Source organism: Sminthopsis crassicaudata, chromosome 4 (assembly GCF_048593235.1).
Source record: "Sminthopsis crassicaudata isolate SCR6 chromosome 4, ASM4859323v1, whole genome shotgun sequence".
Lineage (NCBI taxonomy): Eukaryota > Metazoa > Chordata > Mammalia > Dasyuromorphia > Dasyuridae > Sminthopsis > Sminthopsis crassicaudata.
The window spans coordinates 368,346,222-368,371,822 of NC_133620.1; the positions used below are offsets into that span (position 1 = coordinate 368,346,222).

General features: G+C 43.3%; 1 protein-coding gene and 1 long non-coding RNA gene across 16 annotated transcripts in view; one reads left to right on the forward strand and one right to left on the reverse strand.

The window, feature by feature from the left end:
* BCAS3 (BCAS3 microtubule associated cell migration factor) overlaps window positions 1-25,601 on the reverse strand; it is a 784,754-nt gene that overhangs the window by 59,737 nt on the left and 699,416 nt on the right. The window lies entirely within an intron of this gene.
* Window positions 649-9,814, forward strand: LOC141539359 (uncharacterized). Of its 2 annotated transcripts, none has more exons than XR_012481275.1 (4): window positions 649-874; window positions 7,372-7,557; window positions 8,090-8,207; window positions 8,326-9,814. It is a non-coding gene; the product is annotated as an uncharacterized LOC141539359 (long non-coding RNA). The 2 variants fall into 2 exon arrangements; XR_012481276.1 differs by having other exon boundaries at window positions 8,090-8,180.

Below are 25,601 nucleotides of genomic sequence, written 5' to 3' on the forward strand. Positions count from 1 at the left end.
GAATTAACTTCTTTGACTGAAATATTTCAAAGTCAAAAATGCCCCCCATGCGAGGCCCTGAGAGTAACTACAAGGAAAGGCTCTGCTTTTAATGTTGGGGCTTCTCTGTAAGAATAAAGATTCATCCATTTATTTCAGAAGTACACATTTATTGAGCACCTAGTAAGGAGGGAAGCATAATGCCCAGAGTGAGAGCTCTCACCAGGAATTCTGAACCAGGACAAGCACCCCAAAAGGAGTCTTTTGTGAGTGAGTGATGAGGGGAGACCTGAGGAGCTGGATGAGACCTCAGGGTAGGTGAAGCAGAATGGAAGGAGCTTCATTCTCACTAACCAGGGGCTATATATACTCTGTTGTTAAACTGCAAATGCTATCAATGCCCCCTCAGTTTGGTGTCCCATCCTAGTTATGGCTTAAGAGTTGGGGTGGAGGGGCAGCTAGATAGTGTGGTAAATAGGGCACTGGACCTGAGTTCAAACTGGCCTTCAGACACCTAACATTTATTAGCTGTATGACCCAGTTGCCTCACCCTGTCCCCCCAAAAAAGAGTCTGGTTGGAGGTGGGGGGAGGGGAAACAAGGATACAAACACATAGTTTAGCACAGATACTTCAGTTCCACACATAAAAATGTTTCGTCATATGTCACGTACAAGAAGACACAGGCTATCTCTAACTGGAAGCACTGTGGTGTGTTGGAAAGCATTTGAAAGGACGACTGCAGTTTCCTCTGACCATTTCTAACTCACAGGAGATAAGTCTAAGTTGCCAAGCAGAGTCAGGAGAGAGTCCAAGATGAACCTCGAAGGGATCCATCTCTGCACACCCCTGCCAGTCAGCAGAGGCATGCTGGAAACAATCTCCCGCCTTCAGAAGGTAATATACAACACAGGCAACCTCCTCTCTTAATCCCACTTCACTCGGAGTCTGGCAAATCAAAGGGCCGCAGGGAAGGCATGTCAGGGTGCTGGCAGAGAGATGACTGCAAGCACTTTGATGCTCCAAGGGGAAGACCCAGGGCCAGGGGCACCTGGCACGGCTCAGCCCCAGGTCCTGGAAACTGGGCTGCCTTTTGTGGCTGCCTCCCGGGGGACCCTTGCTAATGGTTTGTTTGCTACAGGAAGACCTTGCAATTACCTTGGAAAGTTGAGTGTGGCACACCCTGGCAGCTCATCCCATGCGGAATGCTCTCTCCAGCAAGGAGTGCCACAAGAAATAGGAAACAGCAACTGCCTTTACCTAGGGATGCCACCAGAGCTCTGCTCCAGTCTGCATTCCTGAGATGGGGACCAGGGAACAGCAAATCAACCTTGGGGGCACAAGGCTTGGCCTTGTCTCCGCTGCCTCAGTGATACTGAGGGCAAAATGGAGCCAAGATTCTCCCTAGCAAAGGAGAGCTGTTGGCAATTTTAAAAGTAGGCAGAAAAAGAAGGCAAGAAAAAAAATCCTTCTAGGTTGAAGGAAAGGAAATGATAGGGCTAAGCCCTTCCCCAGCTTCCCTACTGTGCCACTCATTTGAAGGGTGGCCCTGGGCCATTTTCCCTCTGGTCTTCTCTTTCCTTTTCCATACAATTAAGTGAAAACTAGAGTAAATGGTCCCTAAGATTCCTTCTGACTCCAAAAGTCTGGAATTACTCTATACTGCTAAGCCCAAAGCCTAATCATGAGGTTACCAAGGATGGAAAGCCAATGCAGGTCCATGCCAGCTTTGAAGGTGGGTTTCTGGAGAGCACAGTTTCCAAGTGTTTAGGGGGTAGCCTGGGGCTCTCTTCTGGCTGCCTCCCTGGCCTTGGAGGGAGATGCTGGTAGAGGCTGACAAAGATAATAAGAAGGAAACATGGAGGAAATCATGACTGTCTGCTTATTGATATTCAATATCCAAAAGCTGAAGGCCAGGCCGAGGTGCAAAAAGCTTAATAGTATTTGTAGTTGGAATTAAAACTTTCAAAGCCAAGGTTGTAGGCAGGGGTAACGTATGCAATGGCATCTGGGGCTGCAATCAGCAAAGGCTTTCAAGCCTTGCCAAAGCAAACAGGCAAATAACAAATCCACTTTACAGATCATCAATCTGGTCCCCAACTTGCCAAGGTAAATAGTACAAGGCTGCAGTTTGCTTTGCAAATGGGGAGTTGGGAGTTCAGCGAGGCCCACATCCAGGGCAGCAAGGCTGGGACAAGGCCTCTGGAAGGTTTAACTCAGGGGAAGTCCAAGAGCAGAAAGTCAGATACAATGTTAAAGACCAGGAAAAAAAAAGTCTGTTGCTCAAAAAACTCCTTGGGGGAGGCCTGGAGGACCTGGAGGAAAACGTTTTTATGGGGTGGGTCACTAAGACAGCCCTGGGAGGAGCCACCAAGCACGTTAGCAGGGGACAGAGTTTAGGGGATGGGCTAAAATGACACTCTCCTCCACATTATCCAAACCAGGACGCACTCCAGTGGGGCCTAATGAATATTTCATTTTAGAGCTTGATATGATCTGGCTCTGGTCATGGTTGAGTTTATGGTTTGTTTGTTTGTTTTTAAAGAGAAAATGAAAAGCATCAAATAACTTTTCTCCCTCCCTCCTTCTCTTTTGTTCTCATTGTTCTTCATGGTCCTTTTCCTGCTTTCAGTTAATTCCTCCAGAGGCCTAGGCAGTGTGGTGCACTGGTGAATATACATAGACTCAGAAGCTAAGAAGCTGACTTCAATCCTGACCTTCCACTTGCTGTTTGCATGACTGTGGGCCTCTCTCTGGGCCTCAGCTTTCTTTCCAACAGAGGAATACCCATTAGAAGAATATACCCTAGAGGTGGCTATACCCAGGTCACCACCAAGGGCAATGATCGACTGGCCAAAGAGCCTTAAGGAACAAAGGAGATTTTCAGGAGCAGAAAAGAACTAGTTCTGGAGTTAAGAGAACCTAGAGAACACATAGTAGGAACTCAAACGAGCTGATGAGGACGAACTAACTGAAAGGCACAGAAATCAATACAAATCCTCCCACATGGAATCTCTTTCTCTCCCTATCTCTCCCTGTCTCTCTGTCTCTCCATCTCTGTCTGTCTCTTCCCCATCCTCCCACAAGGCCTCTTGCAAGCCACTGAATCTGAACCTTAACAAAAGTTACTGCTTAAAAATTTGTAGAAAGGGAGAACCCGTTATCTCCCAAGGCTCTAAGTGCTCTGAAGCTTCCCCTGATTATCTGCCTCTCCCAGCATCTACCCATTGTTCCATGACAAATACAATTATTTTTTCAAATCCTTAAAGAAAACTATCATGTCTGAATCCCTCTCCTTCAAAGTCTTTTCTTCCTCATATTACCCGTCAGTAGTCCTTTTGACTGATCCTAAAGTAGGATCTTGAGGTTCTCCACTATCCTGGTCACCATCCTTTATGCTAGAGGTTCTTAGTCATGGACACTCTCACCCCGACTTTGGCAGTCTAGGCAAATCTCAGAATAATGTTTTCAAAAAATGAAGGAAAAAATAGATTTAAGTTAGAGATTAGTAAAAATGAAGATGTAATTTTTTCCCATCTAAACTCAAAGACCCCCTGAAATCCACCCATAGACCCCTCAAGGGGGTCTGCATGTTCCAATTTAAGAACCTCTGTTGCTCTAGATGTTCTTCACTTATCAATATCCTTAAAATGTGGCACTCAGAACATAGTATTCTAGATAGAGTCTGACCAGGGAGAGTTTGATGGTCTATCATCTTCCTGCTTCTCTTTATATAATAATCTAAGATTGAATTTGCTTTTTTTGGATACCATATCAATCTTACAGTTGGTTTCCAAATATCATTGATTTTTCTTGAAAATGACACCAACAATAAGCAACAAAATACCAAAACAGGGGGAAGAATCCCCATTTCTTCTTCAAGACTGAACAAGAATTTCTCTTCAGTTGTCTCTGGGAAAAGAAAAAGGAACACTTCTGAGGGAAGGGCTAGCAATAATAGACTATCACTATCTTCCAAAATGTTAATTTTAGAGATGCAGATAGGTTGGACCAGGGTGGGCCAGCTTGGCCAGTTCACTTGCTTAGGGCACAGATGAAATGCTAAGATTTCTGAATTAATTTATTTCATTACTTGCATTTCACTACTTATCTACTTCCTCAGGTAAAGGATGTTGAGATAGAATATGTGTTGATGACTTTTTCATTTAATACCTTTTCTCCAAGGGAGCAGGAGAAGTAGGGGGAGAGGGCTTTCTTAGTGCCATTAGAATGTCTCTAGGATATAGAATGTAATCAGAGTGAGTTCAGATTTTGAATACAGTGGGAAGCTGACATGCAGCTGGAAGGACAATCTGTTGAGGTAGACTATCTATATGTATACATTTGTTTCATACAGATATTCTAGATGGGCTAAGAGTTAAAAAGGAAGACGAGATGATAAGATTTTTCTACACCAATACTTTGTTGTTGAGTTGTTTCAGTTGTGACCAACTCTGGCTTGCAGTTTCCTTCTCCTACTCATTGTCCAAGGACATATTTGAACTCACAAGGATAAGTCATATATATATAAACAGAAATAAGAGAAAACCATATAATTATGATTACAGTAACATATAAGAAAGCAACATTAAAATGTAGTAGAACTCAGATGAATTTCTATGAACAATCTTGGTCCCAGAGCACAGATTTCCTTTTCTTAAAAGACAGATCAAGGACTATGGATGCAGATATTGCATATGCTTTCATATATGGTCATTTGGTTATATATATATATATATATATACATATATATATATATTCATATATGGTCATTTCCTCATGGTCACAAAACATGCATGTATTCCTGATTCTATAACTAATTTTCTATCCATTTTGATATCACTGAATCTTTGAGGTAAGAAACACCTTATTTGATTCTGTCTGATGCATACTCATAGATGAATCTTGTTTACTTATTAATGTTTCCTATTAGATTAGTATTTTTTTTATGTTCAGATCTATGATTTCACTTGTGTAAGGAATTCTTGCCCCCTCTTAATTCAGGTTAGCCAACTTCTCTACAGTTATTATCTTAAGAGAATGACTTAGGATGCTGAAAGAGCCAGTATGTATCAGAAGTAGGGCTTGAAACCCAAATGCTTTCTTCCTGTTGCATTGTTCCTTATAAATATTCTTGCTTTAGTCAGTCTTCCAAGCTCTAGTTACTAGGTGCTCGACAGAATCATAGAATTTCAGCATTAGAAGGGACCTCAGGGGCCATCTAATCCACAGATTTCTCCATTATAATAACTGATGAAAGGTCATTCAACAAGTCCTATTTAATTATAAGTCTGTGAGGTCAAAGACTATGCCTTACTTATCTTGATGTCTCTCTGTCCCCCTACCAGTTGGCATTTAATAAATGCTTAATTGAATGAATGAAAGCTGACAAGAGCTGAAGGGATAAATATCAGCAGTCCTATGAAAGGGGAGAGAGGGAAAGGGAGGAAAAGTAAAATCAGAGAAGTCACTAGACATAAAGTTTCCTCACTCCTAACTGTGACATACACACTGGTCAACTAGAATTGTGCTCTCAATGTCTGCTGGTAGATCTGCCTCTTTTCCACGTAGCTGGTACTCAGAGCTGTACAGTATGGAACTTTAAGTGGATGCAAGCTGGCTCAAACAAGGTTCACTATAAGGAATTGTAAATATATCAGCTCAGTGAAAAAAAACAAACAAACATTTTGAAAATGGTGCAGTACTAATGGAATTGGCCGGGGAAAGGAGGATAAAGATGGCAGGCAAAAATAAATTTTTGGTCTCTTTTTGAAGTTGCTCTGAGCCATCTGGGAAGATAAAGAATCTTAGTCATGAGATTTGTTCAACATGGAAGAGAAATGTGAGCCAGGCCTCCTCCTGGTCCCCATGTCGCAACAGCTAGTTCAGTCTCCCTGTTACATAGGCTCCAACAGCTCTGAGAACTATGAGGCACATGTCATGGGGCCTGATGGAAACAGCAGTTGTTTTGTGGCCAAGGAGCGAGGCTGACATTGGGAGGAACATCCCATCTTGCTCTCATCTCTGGGGACAATGAGAAGACAGAGTAAGCCTACATGGGGAAGACACTGGAGTCCCCAGTGGTTCTGCTAGGGAGAGAGAGAATTAAGCTTCATCTTGGTTCCAGAGGAAGAAACTTCTTGTCCTGGAGGTCAGTTCATTGGGCGGGTCTGATTTGATAAAAATTCTCAAATTTCTCAAAAATTCTCAATCTTTGGTATTCTTTTACCTCCCCATAGGGATACATATCTATCTTCCAGGCTCCCCAGGCCATCGCCACAATGGAACTGAAATACTCCTATTCTCTAAGGCAAGGCTTAAACTTTTTCCACTTGCAATCCCATTTTGCCTGAGAAACTTTTATGTGACTCTGGGTACACAGTCACATAAAATAGATACATGAACCAAACATTTATTGATAATAAATAATAATTTTGCAACCCCCACATTCAGTTACAAGATGCGACTCAGTTTAAGAAGCTTTGCCTAAAGATACCTCAGGAGCATATCCTATGAATTATTCTTGTTCTCCATGGCTTTCAACCACTTCCTGCTAAAGTGGATACCATTTTGAGAATTAAGGTAATAGCTGATAAACTGAAGGTGAGATTCTTTTCAAGACTGTCAATCTTTCCCCCCTCCCCTCAGATTAAACAAACCGGTTTGTTATTTGTGTATAAAACTCTACAATTACAAAAGTCACATGAAAATGGAGTCTCCAAAGCAATACCCCTCCAGTGGGGGCTTAAGGCACTGGGCAAAAGCCCGCATAGAAAATGGAAAGAATCACAAAATGGGGGTACAAATGATCAGTTGGGGAACATTCATCACTCCTCAAAACTGGTTAGGATTGGGCAGGCACACGCACCAAGACACTCACCCACACCTGTCTCCCACTCACCTATAAATCAATACAAAAATAGCCAAAAGTTAATTTCAATGCCACAGGACCAGCCCTTGATCACCAGTTTTGGGTCAACTTGTTTCTTCCCCCACACAACATCTCAGGCTTAACGAAGAAATCTTTTTCTTTTCTTTTTGGCCCCTGAACTTCCCAGCTGGGATGAGGAGGGCGTGAGAACTCATTGAGTGGGCTGCGACAGCAGCTGCATCAAGATGAACTGATGAAGCTGCATCAAGGGTGAAGGAGATAGAAATTAGGGGTGGGAGACAGGGGATGTGTGAGAGCTGGGGGAGGGGAGGGGATCTGCCCCTTAGTCACTCTCCCTATAAGAGATACTACAGAGTACCTCTACATAGTACTATGTAGAAGAAGAGGTACAGAAGAGGGAGAAGTCCTGAAGAACCAAAGGAACAAAGCTCTAGAACAGTGGAATGACAAACATAAGATTGATGCTTGAGGTTGGGTACTCTCTCTGCCTTCCTGTCCCCAGCTCAAATTGAGATGACCTGGATCCATTCGGGGATTCCAGAGATGACACCAGAAAGGTAATGGATCCCACAAGGTTGAAAAAGGTTATCCTTCCAAAGTGAGCCTGCAGAATCCTGCTTTCAAGGAGAGACAGTTCCCTCCCTTCACTGGATCCACCTTGCTCCTGGTTCTCAAAGGCTCAGGCCTGGTGCGTGAGTCAGAAGGAGACCCCTCGTTCCATCTCCCAGAACCAGGAGAGCGAGGCCGGGGAGGGGAAGCCACACACAGAGTCAGTAGGCGGGAATGGTGCTGAAAAGGCAGGGCTCTAACCACTGCAGGGAATGACTGTGGGAACTTGAGCTGGGGGAGACAGTTGGAGGTGTGGGAGTTGGGGCCGGGCTTGAGGGGCAGGGAGGCTGAGGGCTTTGTGGGGAAGGGAGAAGAAGGCCCAGAGCGGGAGGGAGGAGCTGCCGCTTCGGGCCCTGGTGGTGATGTGGCACAAGCTGCCCTTTCTGGTGCCCCAGTTCAAGGCCACAGAGTGGAGAGGCTATTACATGAGTAGGCTGGGACCCTGGAAGATTATAGTTGAGGCCAGGGTACAAGTAGTGAGGGACTCAAACCTTCTGGCCTTCTCCAAGGCCAGCAACCACAGGCAGCCTTAGCTGGCGCAGCCTGTCGGGCCAGCCTGGCTCTCGGCCGGCTTGTTCCCTGCCCAGTAACCGCACTTGTTCCTCACACAGGGATTTCATTTCCTTTGCTGTTGGGCTCCCTTTCTGAAGAGGTTGCCAACCAAGATCTGTGGGATAAGACGAGCTAGAAGCTGCTTCCGGGGTGAGTGAGGACCGCGCCAACTGAAAGGTGGGAAATGATGCAGTCGCCTGCCCGGGCTGCCCGGGCCTCGGGGACTCATGCTGGCTCTGAAGGATGGTTCTTTCCTCTCCTGCCCCTCTTCTTCTGACCCTTTCTGTTTTCCCAGGTCTCTTCTCAAGGGCTCCTCATTAACTCCCCCCACTCACTCCAGAACTGTGATGGACGTGACAAGGAAGAGCCCCAGTCCTGCCAAGTGAAGAAGCTGCTCCTACGGGTAGGAGGAGCTGGGGTCAGGAGCCTCGTGTGCCCCCTACCTGGAAAACCCCCCTTGCCTCTCCATCCATCTCTCAGTTAACCAGTTTCGTAGGGGTCTTTCGTTACAATAGACTCCTCTTGAAAAGAAAGATGGAAGAACAAATCTCAGCATGTGATGAAGGCATCCCACTGTCCCCTGGGCAACCCCATATTATGCTTATTGGATATTTTTTACTCCTATGATTCCTCACTGCAAAGTCCTGCAATGTTATAATGATAGCTTTTGGACCTGAGGGACCAAGCTGTCCAGCTGCCCCTCCTACCAGCCTGGCTCATTCTCAGAGAACAGCCCACATACAAAGAAGCTCCCGGGGCCCGAGTCTGAGATTCCGAGGGCTGGGCTACAACTGCCTGCACCCCTAGACTGTGGCTACTCCACCCTTCTCACTGGAGGTCGGGAGCACACACCACACCAAAGTGACATATGGGGCAAATTAGCCCAAAATGAGGCGGAATGGACTTGCCAGATCAAATGGCCAAAACACACAATGACATATGGAGGCGGCTTCTTTGGTTATAAACAAAAACAAAACAAAAAAAGAGGGTTGGGGTGGAGACAAACAAACAACAAAAAAATACACCTAAAATTCAAGCACTCAATTAATAACCAATCAAGTAGTTCTCCTTCCTTGTAGTTCTCCCATGGCCAAGCAGAGCTGTGCTAAGTGCCAGGCGCTAGCTACCATGTGTTCCATCTGTCAGTTGAGGATCCAGATGTATGGCACAATAAAGTCAACCAGTCCTTACTGAAGCCTCACTCCACACTTCATGCCATTTGGGCTTTTATTAGGAGGAAACAATAAAGCCATCTCTCTCCATTGACTCCTTCAACAGCACTGGAAGCTTAAGGGTAAGGATGGTCTCGGACAATGGATGAGATCATAGACTTTGGGCTGAGGAGGGAGTTCAAACCCCATTTAATCCAATGTCTTCATTTTAGAGATGGAGAAATCAGAGACTTGCTCAGAGTCACACGCTAAGTGAGTAGCGAAAGGAGGTTCAGAACCCAGGCTCTGACTCCAAATCTAGCCTCCCTCCTAACCTCCCTCTTTCTGTCATTCTTCCTCATTCATTTCGTCCCGACAAACGTTAACACGTTCCTACCACATCTGGGTCTGTGCTAGATGCTGGGGTGAGAGAAGCAGATTCCATGAGGAAAACGGGAGCAAGAAGCGCATATTATTGTGGCAATGTGGGACAGAGCAAAGAACGTGGGCTAGGTATTCTGAGGACCTGGGCTCAAATTCTAGCTCTCCCACTTTCTATCCACATCCAGAGTGGGTCATTTCATCTTTATTTGCCTGCTTTTTTCCTCAATAAAATGAGAAGGTTGGACTTGATAATCTTTAGACCTCCTTTCAACTGTAAATCCTATAATCCAGAGAGGGGAAGTAAAAAAAATGTTGCCTTTGATATCGCCTATGACTTAAACTCCCAGCCCCACTGCTTCCTTGTGGTAGTACCCCTCTCCACTTCAGTTTCCTCATCTATAAAATGGAAGGAGTAGATGAGATGACTTTCCATAGAACACAGGAGAAATCTTGTACTTCTCACCCAGGAAGAAGCAGGGATATTTTTTGATGTCTCTGGTCTCCCAGAGAGATGAAAAGTTATTAAAATGGCTTCCACCCTCACAAGGGAGGATTCCTCTTCTTCCAAGCAGAGGTGCAGCTCCACTGCTCCATTTTTCAGTGCAGAGAAATCATCCCAAATCGCCTCTCCCCTAATTCCAAAGGTTGTGTCTGTATAGCCCCGAGAGCCAGCAGTCCAGGGAGGACAAAGGTGCTGGCAACAGTGTCAAACAGCACTGGTACTTTCTGTGACACCTCTGCTCCCACATGAACTCTCTCAGCAAGATTTATACCCCTGGTGGGATGGCCACCATGCATTTCTTACCAAAACAAAGTTTCTTCTAGAGGCAGCTGAGGAGATGATGTTATGGACCCTCCCAGCAGCAGAGCCTGACCCTGAATCTCCTCGCCTCCAAATAGGAAGGAGAAGATTGCCGTGGACCAGTCATGGTCTCTCTCACCTGGCTCATTTCAATTCAATAGTTATGAAGTGTCAGGCCCATACTAGGCCCTGGGGACACAAGGACTGAAAACAAAGTTCCTGCCTTTGGGCAGCCTGTATTCACTGTGGGTAGGGGTGGTGTTAGAGGAGATAATATGTACAGAAATAAGAACATCCAGAATAATTTTAGGAGGGAGATGGAACCAACAATTCTGAAGGCAGAAGGAGCCCCAAGGATATGAGAAGGATGTGGCGGCTGAGCTGAGCCTTGAAGAAAGCTAAGGCTTCTCCAGGATGGATATTCTAGGCCAGAATGAAGATTCATAGAAATGAACAACTGCCTCCTCCCACCCCACAAGCTCTCCCTGGGGAGGACAGGGCTGTGGCTGTAGGGGCAAGGGAAGCTGACAGGCCCAAAGGGGCTGAACTTGTGACTTTGGCCTTCTCTGCACTGTGCCCTAATCAGCTTAGCTAACCAGCAACAAACACAGCCAACTGCCTTTGGATGCAGACTCCAAACTTCCAAAGGAGGAGCTGACAGGTTGTTGGTTTTTTTTTTGTGTGTGTGCCAAGAAAGGTGTGTGGGAAGTCCTGGTCATCCTAATTTCCCAGAGGGTTAGAGTCTGAATAGAGTCAGGAAGCCCTGGGTTCAAATAGTGACTCCAACACTTACAAGCTCTGTGACTGTGGGCAAATCACTTCACCTCTTCTGAGTCTTTTTATTGTAAATATATGAGTAAAACATTCATTTACTCATCTGTAAAATGGGAGGCAAGAATGCCGAACCGCACAGGCTTCTCAAGAAGTTCCAGTGTGCTCCTGCCTGTAAAATGTACAAATTTTAAGTCGCCAGATAAATGTAGCAAACCGAAGCAGAAAGGGGGCTGGGCCTGTCTCAGAGACATATTGATTATATGAATGTCACTTAACTTCTCAGTTGGTTTCAGTGACACGAGTGCCGATCTGCTTCAGCAGAAGGAGCTTCCACACTGGCACTTCCCTATGCCTCCCAAATAAAGAATAAACAAACATCACTAGTATTGTTATGCTTCAGCTGCGGCAGGCCTGATTATCCCAGTATCAAGAAATATTTGACCCACGATCCTTAAAGAGGCAGACTATCTCCCAACTGTTTGAGGAATAGGGCGCAATGGAGAGGCAGCCCACCACGCTCTCAGCTACCACGAGCTGTGTAACCTTAGGGTACCCTTGCGCTGCTCCCCTATTTCTCCATCAATAAAATGAGAATGCATCTTCTCTCTGGGCTCTCAAGGATCTTTTGTGCATATGTGGCAAGGATAGCCATGCTTTGCAACCTTCTGGAAAATTCCATCTGCCCCCATTATTCATTTGTGACCCAGAGGGCTGTGGTAGGGCTAGGGGCTCAGGACCATCAGGTCGGGAGCAAAGTCAATGTCGTAAGTGACTCGATCCCGGTGAGGTTATAAGTGGTTCCTGCTTTTCCCTCTCCCCCTCATGCCTCCTCCTCCTCTCTCCTGACAAACCGAGCCATACTGTGAAATGGTCTGTCACCTCCCAAAGATGTCAGGCTGTCCCAGATGCCTTTTCTTCTAAATAAAAAGGGCCTACGAAGGGACTCGCTGAGGGCCCAGGCCTTCTCTTTGTGCTGGGCAGCAGCCAATTACTGGAATAAGGAGTGACCTAATGGCCCCATGGGGGGCTCCATACTCCAAGCAGTTACTTCTGGATAATACTCTTCGCTTCTCCCCTCTCCCTGGCCCCCAATTCACTAAACAGCCACCCCCAGCCTGCTCTTCTGTTTTCCTAAATTCTTCCCTCTTTTGGCTTCCACTCCTTTCACACCAGCCACTCGAGGCTCTTAACAATGCTCTGCAGCCCTTGCATTCATCCTGGCACTGAGGTACTGCTTGGATCACACCATTTTTGTAAATGAGAAACAAATACAAGCCTAATACCAAACAGACCCCAAGCTCAGAACTAAGCTCTCCTCCAACCAGTGACTGCTTCCTTGGCATCCAAAAAGCCTTGGTGCTCCTTCCACAGAGGCTTCTACTACCTACTGTGTGAAGAACAGCCGGAGGAGAGGTGCCAGCCTCTGGACGTCCAATCAACCTTTTTTCTGGTTTCTGAAAGCTTTTATGAGCACTAAGCAAGCCTAAGTCTTATCTGGCTGCTGAAGAGAAAGTCCCAGGGACTTCTGTGATCCTAGACCCCTCTGCATTCTGTCCTTTCAAAACTGGACTCCCAAGGGGAGAGGGAAGGAAGAAGCTAGTGCTGGTGGTGGTGGTAGGGGCTCAAACCTAGAAGAGGTGAGGGGAGGATGGAATTGGAGCACTCGTTGGCCAGAAGCCCTGAAAAGTAGGCCTCTTCAGGGGAAACATCATCTCTGGAAAATCCCATCTGCCAACCTTATTCATTTCCCTGACTGTCCTAAGGAATATCAGTTCAAGTGACAAGATATGACCCATTAGAGGGATCCTAGATTCCTAGACTTACAGTCAGAAAGATCTGAGTTCAAATCTGCTTCAGATACTTGCTGGGAAAGTTATTTTAATTTAACCTCCCTCTGAGTCTCAAAGGAGGTTGGACTTAATGGCTTCCAAAATCCTTTCCAGCTCTAAATTTATGACCTGGCCAATTTGTCCCTACAATGGTATGGACAGAAACTATGTGAATACCTCAGGGTCAGGATGAACTCAGGAGGCGGATGTGATATGATATCTAGATGTGATATGACATACAATAAAACTAGATCATCAATTAAAGAACTGGAAGTTGAGAGGATGCTTATCAAGTGGGGAAGGGTTGAGAATAGCTATCATCCACAGTTGATCATCATACAATAGTGCTGTTACTGTACACAATTACAGCACTGCCTACAATGTTCTCCTGCTTGTGCTCATTTCACTTTGCATCAGTCCATGGGATTCTTTCCAGGTTTTTCTGAGAGCATCCTGCTTGTCATTGCTTAATAATACAATAGTATTCCATCACAATCCTATGCTACAACTTGTTCAACTACTCCCCAGTTGATGGGAATCCCTTCAGTTTCCAATTCTTTGCCACCACAAAAAAAAAAAGCTGCTTTAAATATTTTTACACATATAAGTCCCATCCCTCCCTATCTACCATTGCCATTGATGGGGCAATAAGTGTATTGGGGGTGAAGCCAGGAAGGTCTAGAGCTTGAGTCAGAAGGACAGAAGGACAGCAGAGCTACATGTGCAGGCAGTAATAAGAAAGATTCCAGGATTCCAGGGGCCAGTATCTGGTGATAGGAACAGTGGTCCAGAAGGCTGTAATCTATAAAAGGGATCTCATCCCCTGTTTTAAAAAACCTTGAAACCTCCCTGATTCTGGAGTCAGAAGTGTCTTGAAAGGCTTTAGCTAACTGGGGAGGTCTTTTATATAACCTTCTTTAAGGTCCTTCTTTAAGATCCAAATCTGGATCCTCCACTTTATCATTCAACATATCTGAGATAATGGCTTCTTGAGTGTCCTCTCCACATAGCCCATTCCCTCCTCCAGGCATCTCGGGATGATATGGCTCAGGTACAAGGTGACGTCAGACATCCTCCTGCATCCATGTCCAGGCCATGACATCTTTCTTCAAGGTCTGACTCTGGTCCAGATAGGTGCATAGCACCCTTGAACAGGAAAAGGAGATGATGATGATGTCGGGAGGCATCATGGGTAGATAATGGATTAAGGGCAAGAGCAGCAGTGGAAAGACCTACTTTTGTTACTGAAGAATCTGTGACTCCAGGAATAAACTCTCACCTGCCAACAGAGGCCTAGATGAGCAGTAGAGCATGGTCTGAGTTACAGCCTCACTTAAAGATGGAAAGAATTTTAGAAGTCTTCACTTTGCAGGTGATAAACAGGAAGGAAATGACTTCCCATAGGTTACACAGAAGATAAGTAGAAGAGCCAGGACAGGACCTCGGTGCCTCTGTGTCCCAAACCAATGTGCTTTCCTCTCTCCTACATAGTCTCTATCCCTCCACAGATCAAACATCTCCCTAGCAGGTTATGGCTACGCAGCTAATAAACTATCTGAGGGCAGAAAATGCCACTTTTTATCTTTTCATTCCTAGCACTTGGCACAGTGTCCTGCACTCAGCAGAGGTTTAAGCTATTTTTTTTAAAATGAATTAACATCGCTTTACTATTATTATTATCAAAGGAAATCCCATAAACACTAAATCCAGGATATCCTAAAAGTCATAAAGCCCATTTAACAGAGATAGTAGAACTGGTCCAGTTAAAACTCTGCATGAATGGAAAATATGCTTATCACTATTCTACAGAATAGGGATGCCCCTACCATGCTGAAAACTGAGGCAGACACATTTGATCCCACGTTCTGATAGGGTACAGGATTGCTCCTGGAAAGCAGCTGAGGGAAGCAACCAGGGTCAAAGAAAACCCAAGCTCAGACACAGGTACAAGCTGTCCAACATTCCCTGTAATCACTGCCCCATGGAAAATTCACACCTTGCCAGCTGCCCTTTTATAACAATCACAGACTGTTCCTGATGGACCATGGTCCTGGAGTGCAACCTAATCAGTCATTTCTCTGGGGAGACTCCCAGTGTGAGAATTCCTTCTAGGAAGCAGGTCAAGCTCCAAGACGTTGCTTGAGGTAGAGAGTTTAAGTGACTTGTCCAGAGACTCCAGGTTTGAATTGTAGCCTTGTCACTATTCGTGTGACCTGGAATCAATCATTTCAATTTTCTGGGCCACAGCTTTCAAATGAGACTGGACCCCAGGTCTCCCTGACATTACAGCCACTGGCTGGGTGACCTCACTCATGATCTTTTGATTGTTAAATCTTACTACCTCCTCACAGCCTCATCACAGACCATAAGTCAAGAAACAAAAGGTCAATTTTGTTTAAATGAATACAGATTTACCCCCTTATCTCCTCAACTTGTTTGGAAGATAGCATCTGTTCCCCCTGTCTGGCCAGAAGTAGGTAGCTACCGGTTGGACATTTATGAAGGGTCAACCATGTGAACCTGGGCAAGCTGCAGTGTTGGGCTACTACAATTCATAAAATCTTTTACAAAGGCAGGGCAATCTATATGAGTCAAGGCAGGACCCTCTCCTTCCCCTTCATGGGTGAAACCATGGAACCTTGAAGAAATATTGTCATGGAACATTTCTCCACATGCATGTCTCATGGTCTCTTCATGGCAACAGCAACCTCCCTTAGGATTTTTGGTAGCTCCCACAGAGCCTGACCCAGAGCTATGAGTATGGCAAACATTTAATGAATCTTTATGAATTCTGGTTTTTACTTCTTTCCTATGATGCTTATTTTAGCCTTATGTCACCTGCAAAAAAATTCGGAGGTAGATGGGAGGTGCAAAGAGCAGGAATACTGACCACACCATAAGCTGATTTTCCCTGAACCCTCCTAAAGTTAGCCCTGAACTCTGCTAAGTATGTGCCATAGCGCTTCTAATGGCAGAGGAAAAGGGCCCCTGTGTTCCTGAAAATGTCCCTTGTTTAAATGGAGCCAGTCCTTTGCTGGTTATGTCAGCAGCATTGTGAAGTCAGCCTTCCCTCTGAAAAGGATGCCTTATCTCTCCAGTCCTTATATCAATGCCCTGCGGGGTAGTCTCTTTGCTGCCTGCTGTTCAAATTTGTCCAATTTGACACGGTCCCTGTAGAATGGGATCCTGTGTGGGACTGTCTGCCTTTGATGGGGAATTAAGAGAGGCTGACTGGACAGCTGCTTTAGAAGTGACAGGTCAAGGCAGGCCCCTTCCCAGATAAGCCACAGGCTCCTAGGGAAAGCAGTCCCATATTTCCTGCCTTTCCCAACTCTTTAGGGGCAAGGCTGATCTCAGAGACCAACTTTTGCATTTAGAGCTGGGATACTTCTCCTCCTGACCTCAAGGGCAAGGTCATTCTTAGGTAGGGATTGGGATGAGCTGCTAAAGAGTTTAAACATGTTGCTGATGCTTATGTGGCTAAGCTGGAAAGGAAAAAAGAGGGCTTCAATAGCCACGGCAGATGAAAAAAAAATGAACATATACAGATTTACCCCCTCATCTCCCTAACTTGTTTGGGAAACCAAACAGGACCCACAGAGGTAGTTATCTACAGTCTGTGAAGAATTCAACAGAATCCAATGGACCTTTATGAAGGTCCAACTATGTGGAGAAGCCACTTAATCTCGTGGCACCCAAAACAACTCTCTACGTCTGTAAGTTGCAAAGAAGATGTCAACTTGCACTGGTAGATGGAATACTGTATATTAATGAAACCATAGTCCTTACCATATTATATCATGTGCAGCGACATTGTGTTAGGTGGCGTAGTTTCAAAAGCCAAAAAACTAAACAGACTCAGCCTTCAGGGAGCTTACATTCCGAGTGATACAACAGGTACACAGAAAAGACAGAAGTGGCTAAGTGGTGCAGTGGTAGGGGTGCCGGGTCTGGATCTAGGAAGACCTAAATTCAAATATAGCCTTAGATACTTACTAGTTATGTGACCCTTGGCAAGTCACTTAACCTGTCTGCCTGGTTCCTGAATTGCAAAATGGGGACAGTGATAGTATCTAACTCCCAGGTTCATAGTTAGATATTTTTAAAGCTCTAAGCACAGTACCTGGCACCATATAGGAACTTAATAAATGCTCCTTTTCTTCCTTCCTATGTACAAAATAACTTCAAGAAAAAGAGGGTGCTAACAATTTGCAAAGAGAAATAAGGAGATGAATAGAAATGATACTTGGACTTTGTTTCAAAGGAAGCTAGTGATTCCTTGGGATGGAGCTGAGGAAGAAATGTCCTGAAATGGGAGACAGACCAGTGCAAAAGTGGGAGATGGAACAGCATATTTGGGAAACTGTTAGCAGGCCAATTGGACTGGAATGAAAGGTGTATAAAGAATAGAAAGGTTAAGTGGGAGCTATATTGTGGAGGGCTTTAGATGGCAGAGGGAGGACTTCATATTTTATACTACAGGCAATCTCCAAATATTTTTGAGATAAGCAATGGCATAGTCAGAGTTGTATCTCAAGAATATAAATCTGCTAGCCATGTTTTGCATTTAAAGGGATAATTTCTCACACCCTGGGTAAAGGTCTGGTAACAAGTGAGTTTCAACTCCTTTGATTGATCTGGGCTCTTCTCTGTTTTTTAAAAAAGTTTATTTTCAATTGGTTCTCCTTGAAAAACATTTTTTCAACATGTTCTACAAACTCACTGCATTTCTCTTTAAATAATTCAAATTTCATTGCAGTGTGCTAAGTTTAGAGATCATCAGAATCTTACAACTGGAAGGGACCTTTGAGGTCAGAAGAACTAAACGGCCTAGAGATCAGGAGACAGGGGTCCTAGCCCCCTAGCTCTGGCCTAAGTAATTATGTGATTTGGAGCAAGCCACAATTTCTCTAGGTCTAGGTTTCCAAAGGTGTAAAACGATGTGATGAGATTAGAGGATTTCTAAGATCCTCCTTCCCAGCTCTAAATTTCCATCCCTCTGGCCTGGCCCCTGATTGCACAAATAAGAAAGCAGGTCTCCGGGTCAGAAAGCCTTGTCTCCTACATTTTGTTTCTCTTTTTTGGAGGTTTGCCAACAATGGATTAGCTGAGGTACCTCAGCATATACTGTAGCAAAATATGGTAGAATAATGATAGCTGATATTTCTCTAGCACTTAAGGTTCATAGAATGACTTAATATATCATCTTATTGGTCTCTTCAATCAATCAACAACAATCATTTATTAAGTGTTTATACTATGTGCTAAGCACTGGGTATCCAAAGAGAAAGCAAAAAAATGGTAGTTGCTCTCAAGAAACTTACATTCTGAGGTATTACACACACACACACACACACACACACACACTTCAGACAAGCTAAATACATAGGAGAAACTGCTTTAAAGGTAAGGCAATAATGGCTATGTCGTCTCAGAAAGGTCCTCTGGAGAAGGGGACATGTGAGTTGAACCTTGAAAGAAGTCAAGGACTCTGTCTAGTTGGAGGCGGAGGTTGGATGGGAAAGCATGGGGAAGAATGGGCAACAGACAGGACAAAGACACAGACATTGGAGACAGAATGTATTATTTGAGGAATAGCAAAAAGCCAGTATGGTTGAATGGTCAAGTTTGGGAAAGGTAAACAGGCTGAAAAAAGATTGGAAAATAAGGAAGGGAAAATAAGGAAGAGCTTTAAATGATAAACAGAGGACTTTATCATTGATCCTGAGAGTAACTGGGAGCCAGTTGAGTTTATTGTGGGAGGGGAGGGGCAGGAAGATGAACATGAACAGACCTATGCTTTAACAAAATCCCTTTGGTTGCGATGTAAACAATGGATTGGAGTGGGGAAGACTAGGAAGCAAGGAGACTAAATAGGAGGTTACTACTGCAGGGGGACAAGCACTGATGAGGGCCTCAAACAAAGTGGGAGCTGTGTGAGAGAAGGGGATATATGGGGGAGACAGGGTAAAGAAAGAAACTGTAATGGGTAACAATTGATGGGCAGAGGATATAGGAGTTGGAAAAGAGAGAAATAGAGAAAAATAGAAACAGAAAGGTAAGAAAAGAGAAATAGATATAGAGGTAGAGACATATATCATGACACTGAAGCCATTAACTTGTCTGGTGCTCACAAGAGCAATAGGCAAGTCAGAGAGGGAAAGGTTTTGGGGAAAAGGCATCAGATTCTGTTTTGGGCGTGTCAAGTGGAAGACGATAAAGAGACTTCCACTTCAAAGCGTCCAGTGGCCAGTTGGTGGCTTCAGAATGGAGACACTGTGGCTAGAGAAATCAATCTTAGAATCTTTTGCATAGAGCTAATAATTGGATCCACGGGAGCAGATGAGATCATCAAGTAAGAAAGTGCAGAGAGAAAAAAGAAGGCCCAGGCCAGACTCTCAGGGACATACCCTGTGGGTGTTTTAGAAAAAAAGGCTTCAAAGAAGCAGCAGAGAGGAACAGAACCAAGAGATAGGTAGGGACTATTATCCTCACTTTACAGATGAAGAAACTGAGTCTCCAGGAAGGGAAATGAATTTCCTAAGATCACAGGACTCGTAAGCATCTGAGACAGAAACTGAACACAGTACTCCAAGTCTGATGCTCACTCTGACTATATCATGTTATCTGGTACCTGGTATCCCTCTCCTCCCCCCAGAGTCCTGAGATATGGCTTCTACTTTCAACTTGGCCAATAATTAACAAGAGAGGCCGTGGGCAAGTCAGTTCCTAGTTTTAGTCTTCCATTAAATGGAAGAGACAGACCAGGAACTCTCTGAGGAGCTTTGTAGTTTTGAGATGCAACGATCCTTGGATCTAGTGGAGGGCCAGGGCGAGCATAGATAGAGGGGAGCCAAACACCTGGTTTGAGTCAATTAACTTCAAACTTCTCTCCCACCCTTGACCAGAATGAACTGCTAACAAGAAGGGAAACTGGCCAGTCTCTTTAAGGTTTGTTTCCTCCTGCTCATCCTCTGGGAGGAATGTGCTAATGAGTACGGAAATAGCTTCCTGAGGGGGAGGGACCAACAAAGGGCCTGGATAACCCACCCACAAGATAACCAGTCCCTGGATAATTGAGAACTGACTTCCATGGAAAATTTTTCAAGCCCTAGAGTATAGCAGAATGATGGACTGTTTCCCTAGGCCATAGTATAGACAGACATTGATGAATAAGGTCCCATAACTCTGGAACTAAGGAGGTGGGACCTAATGGGAAACTGAGACACACCCCTTGATGGATTTGCCATATGGAAGAGGGAAGCCCAGAAGCCCACATACTAATTTCCTTCTCTAAGTGTTCAGTATCCTGCTCAAATTTCTTGTAACATTCTTCTTCTAGCCCTAAATTTAGGGTTATGATTTTCATTTTTTTTCTTACTTTCTAAAGTGTTTTGGCATTTATTGTTGCATTTTTTTGGGGGGGGAGGGGAAGGCATCTTATTTTTGTCATCATCATCACTGTTGTTTTCACTTTGCCAATATGGGGAATAAATCCCAGACAAGTAACACAACTCCTCCTGGGTCAAGTTAGGCACAGAGTTGGTGAGGGAATCTTAGTCTTCTGGATTCCCCAGTAGCTGTTTTGTCCATTGGCTCATCCTCCACAAATCAGAACCTGAATTGTGTTCTTTTGATCAATATAATATTCCATATAAGATAATCTGGATGAACAATAAATAGATTCTTCCTTCCACTGACTGTGGAAAAAGCATCTCCGTGGTTTTTTAATGCTTTCCTCCGGGCAGGACAGTTGGGTATCAAATGCCTCATAGGCTGCTGTGGGAGAATAAGTTTCCTCACGTGATATTCAGCCATTTGCCTTTTTTTTTTTTTTTTTTTTTTGGTGACAAATTACTTAATGGCTCAATCAATTTTTTTCTGGCACTATCAAAGGGTATCAAAATAGCCATGGTCCTCCTTGCAAAGTAGCAAGGCTCTTTGCTTTCAGAAAAGATGTTAATTCCTTACCCTAGGCTAAACCAGTGGCAATCTGTCTATTCATTCCATTACAAACCCTCCCTTTCTCCTGAGTCTTTCTCTTGCTTGCTCTCTTGTTTAATAGCTTTCAAATCTGGACAGACATAAAAATATCCACACTAATGAGACCATACCATAAGCTTCTTGCCTGCCAAATTTTATTTTCAGCTTCAAGACACTGGACGTTCATTGTGTCAAGGACAAAAATGAAGGGAGCTGGAAAAACTTAATTAAAAAAAACACAACTCACTTGTTTAAAATTGGGGGTGGATGGGAAAGGAGTGGGAGAGAGAACAAGTCAAAAAAGGAAGAGAAGGAAGAGGGAAAGACAAGAAGCAGGAGATCTGGGCTGAGACCCAGATACCAAGTCCAGAGAAGATCATCAGAACTGAGTTGCAATCTCTTCCACATGCAGACCTGGGTGTCTTCTGGGAGGCTTGAGGGACTGGCTTATAGGATGTTTGGAGCCATAGTCTAACCTGTTTTCTAAATCAAAAAAGAACAGGAAGTGAAGACCCTTCATTAAAATTTAACTAGGACTATTTTCATGGAATGAACAGTTTAGGGGAAAAGGCAAGGAGTTGAAAGAAGATGACTTGCCAGAGGTTATACAATCAGTAAGTGGGAAGAGCTGGGATATGAACCCAAGTCCTCTGACTTTAAATTATACCACACAGCCTTATTTACAGATGCAGAAAATGAAGGACTGGTTTTAAGTCCTTTAGCAAGTGGGAGTACAGGTGTTATGGCTGTCTTTAAGTTCTTGAAGGGCTGGTTATGAAAGGAAGAAAGACTAGGTTTATTTTCCATGGCCACAGAAGGCAGAAGCAGGAGTAATGGGAACAGAAAGGGAAACTGAGGGGCAGGGATGATGCTGAACTGAGGACAGGCAGATCTCAATTTGAATTTTCTCAGACACTTAATAGTTTTTTGATTTTGGCTTAAGTCTCTTTCAGCTTTAGTTTTTTTCCTGTGTAAAATGAGAACAACAAGAGCACTTAACTCACATGGTTGTTATTGATGTGGTCAATTATGGCAATAGTTTTCTTGATATTGAACCAGTCTTGCATCCCTGGTATAAACCCCACTTGATCATAGTGTATTATCTTGCTGATAAGTTGTAATTTCTTTGTTAATATTTTATTTAAAATTTTTGCATCAATATCCATTAGGGAGATTGATCTGTAATTTTCTTTCTCTGTTTTGGCTCTTTCTGGTTTAGATATCAGTAACATATTTGTGTCAAAGAAGAAATTTGACAGGACTCCTTTTTCCTATTTTTCCAAATAGTTTACATAATATTGGAATTAATTGTTCTTAAAATGTTTGGTAGAATTCACTTGAAAATCCATCTGGCCCTAGAGATTTTTTCCTTAGGGAATTCATTAATGGCTTGTTCAATTTCTTTTTCTAAAATAGGATTATTTAAGTAATTTATTTCCTCTTGTTAATCTAGGCAATTTTGTAAATATTCATCCATTTCAATTATATTGTCATATTTGTTGGTATACAGTTGGGCAAAATAGCTACTAATTATTGCTTTAGTTTCTTCTTCAGTGGTGGCAAATTCATTCTTTTTGTTTTTGATGCTAGTAATTTGGTTTTTTCTTTCCTTTTTCTAATAAAATTAAAGGTTTATCTTAGTTTTTTGCATAAAACCAACTCATAGTTTTATTAATTAGCTCAATAGTTTTCTTAGTTTCAATTTCATTAATCTCTCCTTTGATTTTCAGAATTTCTAATTTGGTATTTAACTGGAGATTTTTAATTTGTTTTTTTTTCTCCTAGATTTTTTTTTTTTTAGTTACATACCCAATTCATTTAAAGATATAAAATTTTCCCTAAGCTCACAAGATTGTTGTGAAGATGAAATGAGTTGATGTCTTTCTAGCTAGCACTACTGTTAATCAAGGATTTAAAAATATTTTTTAGGAGATCCAGAGAGAGATGAAGGAAGGAAAATAGCCAAATGTGGGACATATTTGGAGACTATTTGTCAATGCTCCAATATATGCTTTTCTTACAGACCTTTTGACATGTTGGCAGTATCTTAACTTTTTCATTGTAATGCTAACTAAGAAGAGTAGCATCCTGCGACAGAGACAGAAGACTGGAGCCTGTCCTGCTCCTGACACAAACCAGCTGTATGACTCTGGGTAAGCTGCAACCTTTCATTGGCCTACCATCCTCTCCTCACTCTACCTCACCCTCCCTCCCCCAGCAATTCTCTAAGAATACAATTAAGCAACCAATAAGCATTAATAAAACACCTACTATATGACTTGCACTGTTCTAGGCATTCAAGATACAAAGGCAAAAATCAGGCAATTACAGAAGAGTTGCTGTGTCTGCTAGGCATGCAGTGGGTATGTTCCACACTAAGAGTTCCCATATTGATGAAATCACAGATGAATAAGCAATCTAACCTTGGTCAATTATATGGCACCATCCTCACAAGACTGTTGGGAGGATCCAATGAGATAGCATCTGTAAAGCACTTTGCAAATTGCAGTGGATTTAAGTGGAGGAAAAGCTAGAGATGTCCTAGGTGGAATGAGTTCCATGTCACTGGAAACTTTTAAGTATAGCAGCGTGGTTCTTTATAAAGGGGAATTATTTTTTTTCCTCTGAGGCAATTGGGGTTAAGTGACTTGCCCAGGATAACACAGCTGGAAAGTGTTAAATGTCTGAGGCCAGATTTAAACTCAGGCCTTCAAACTTCAGGACTGATGCTCTGTCCATTGCACCAATTAGCTGTGCTTTTGTTTGTTTGTTTGTTTGTTTAATATTTTATTTTTTCCATCAAATCATGGGTAAAAGAAATTTTTTACATTTTAAAAAAAGTTTTGATTTTCAAATTCTATCTTCTCTTGCCTGCCCTCCTCCTTCCTTGAGATTGTAAGTAATCTGATAAAGATTATTATATATGTACAATCATATAAAGCACATTTCCATATTAGTCATTTTGTGGAAGAAAACTCAAACAAAAAAAAGAAAGAAAATGAAAAATAGTATGCTTTGATCTATATTGAGACTTCATTAGTTCTTTTTCTGGATATGGATAGCATTTTTCATTATGAGTTTGTTTTAACTGTCTTGGATCATTATATTGTTGTGAATAGCTAAGTCATTCATAGTTGAATATCGTATATAGTATTGCTGTTATTGTACACAATGTTTTCCTGGTTCTGCTCATTTCCCTTTGCATCCCTTTGTGTAATTCTTTCCAAGTTTTGTGGACAGAAATTTTTGCAGACACAAGGTGGACTCTATACCTCTGAGGTCCCTTCCAACTATAAGATTCTGTGGCTACTTCCACACCAAGATGAAGCCTTAGAGAGGAACTTGAAAGGAAAATGGAGACTTTTAAAGGGGGATAAGAGTTTTAAGTAAGTCCTAGAAATCCAGGGTAAGGAGTGATAGTGGGGATAAGGGGACAAAATAGCAGGGACAGTCAGTCTGAAGAGATGGTTCAATTCTTACTAAAGTGATGATTAGAGAAGAAGGTGCCCCACAAGAGGGACACTATAATAGGGTGAACACAGCAGCCACAGGAGTGACCAAGGGCAGTTGAGCAAAGCCCCAAAATAAGCTGTGGAGAGAGGGTTGGAAAGGCTCTTAAAGAGGAAGGTTCTTTCCTCAGCTCCTTCCACCCAGCCATTCCTCAAAGCCTAAATGTCAGCGCTATGGGACAAAGTCCTCCTAGCTTTCTGTTAGTTACAAGTCTGTTCTCCAAAATGTCCCTGTGCTGTTTTTAAACGTCAGTCCCTTACACTGTGGGTAAAAGGGAAGCTATCTATAAAAAGGCATTTAGAGGCCCAGAGAATTCTCTCCTTACTGCTGATAGGGACTTCAATTCAGTTAGCCAAAGGGCATAGTTTACCTTCTATGGCAGTCAGTTTTCGTTTGTCCTAAGATCTGAAAGAGGAATATGCTGGTTACAATTGTGCCAAGTAGTTGGCCTAAATTTTAATCAATTTAATTCTGAAAGCTATCAGAGATTGTTTCTATCACACCGATGGCCCAGTTACTTAAATTTCAAAGGGCCCAAGGACTCCTGATTCTTTTTAGTCACATCAATTTGAAAACACACTCTGAATTTCTCTTCAGAAATGAAAAAAGTTCAGAGTCTCTAGAGTTAAAATGGGCAGGCTGTGTATTAAGTTCATCGTAGACATCTGGGAGCTGTCTGAGATGTGAGCTAGTGTCCCATATATGTCATACATGCTGCAGCTCCATCTCAGACAAGTCACTGGAACCCGTCAGTTCTTCCTTTATAGTCTTTCATGTCAGGCTCACCTTTCCTTTCCTCTACTGCTATCCTGGGCCAGTTACTCACTACACATGTCTGTGAGGTCACAGAACAGGAGCCTGGACTTTTAAAAATCAAAAGAGCAGGGTTCATGTCTGGTTCTGCCATTAGCTAGCTAGGAGACCACTGATCTTTGCCAGTTTATAGCAAGATACTCAGTGCTATCATTTCCTCATCTAAAGAATGGAGATAATCTCTGTACCACCTATCTAACAGAGGTACTGAGAGAATCAAATGAGATAATGTATATAAAAGCATGTAACTGGGGCCCAAGGAAAGGAAACTTTGCCCTCGGGCCAAGACATTTGGAGCAAACTGACAACAGATTTCTTCAAAAAC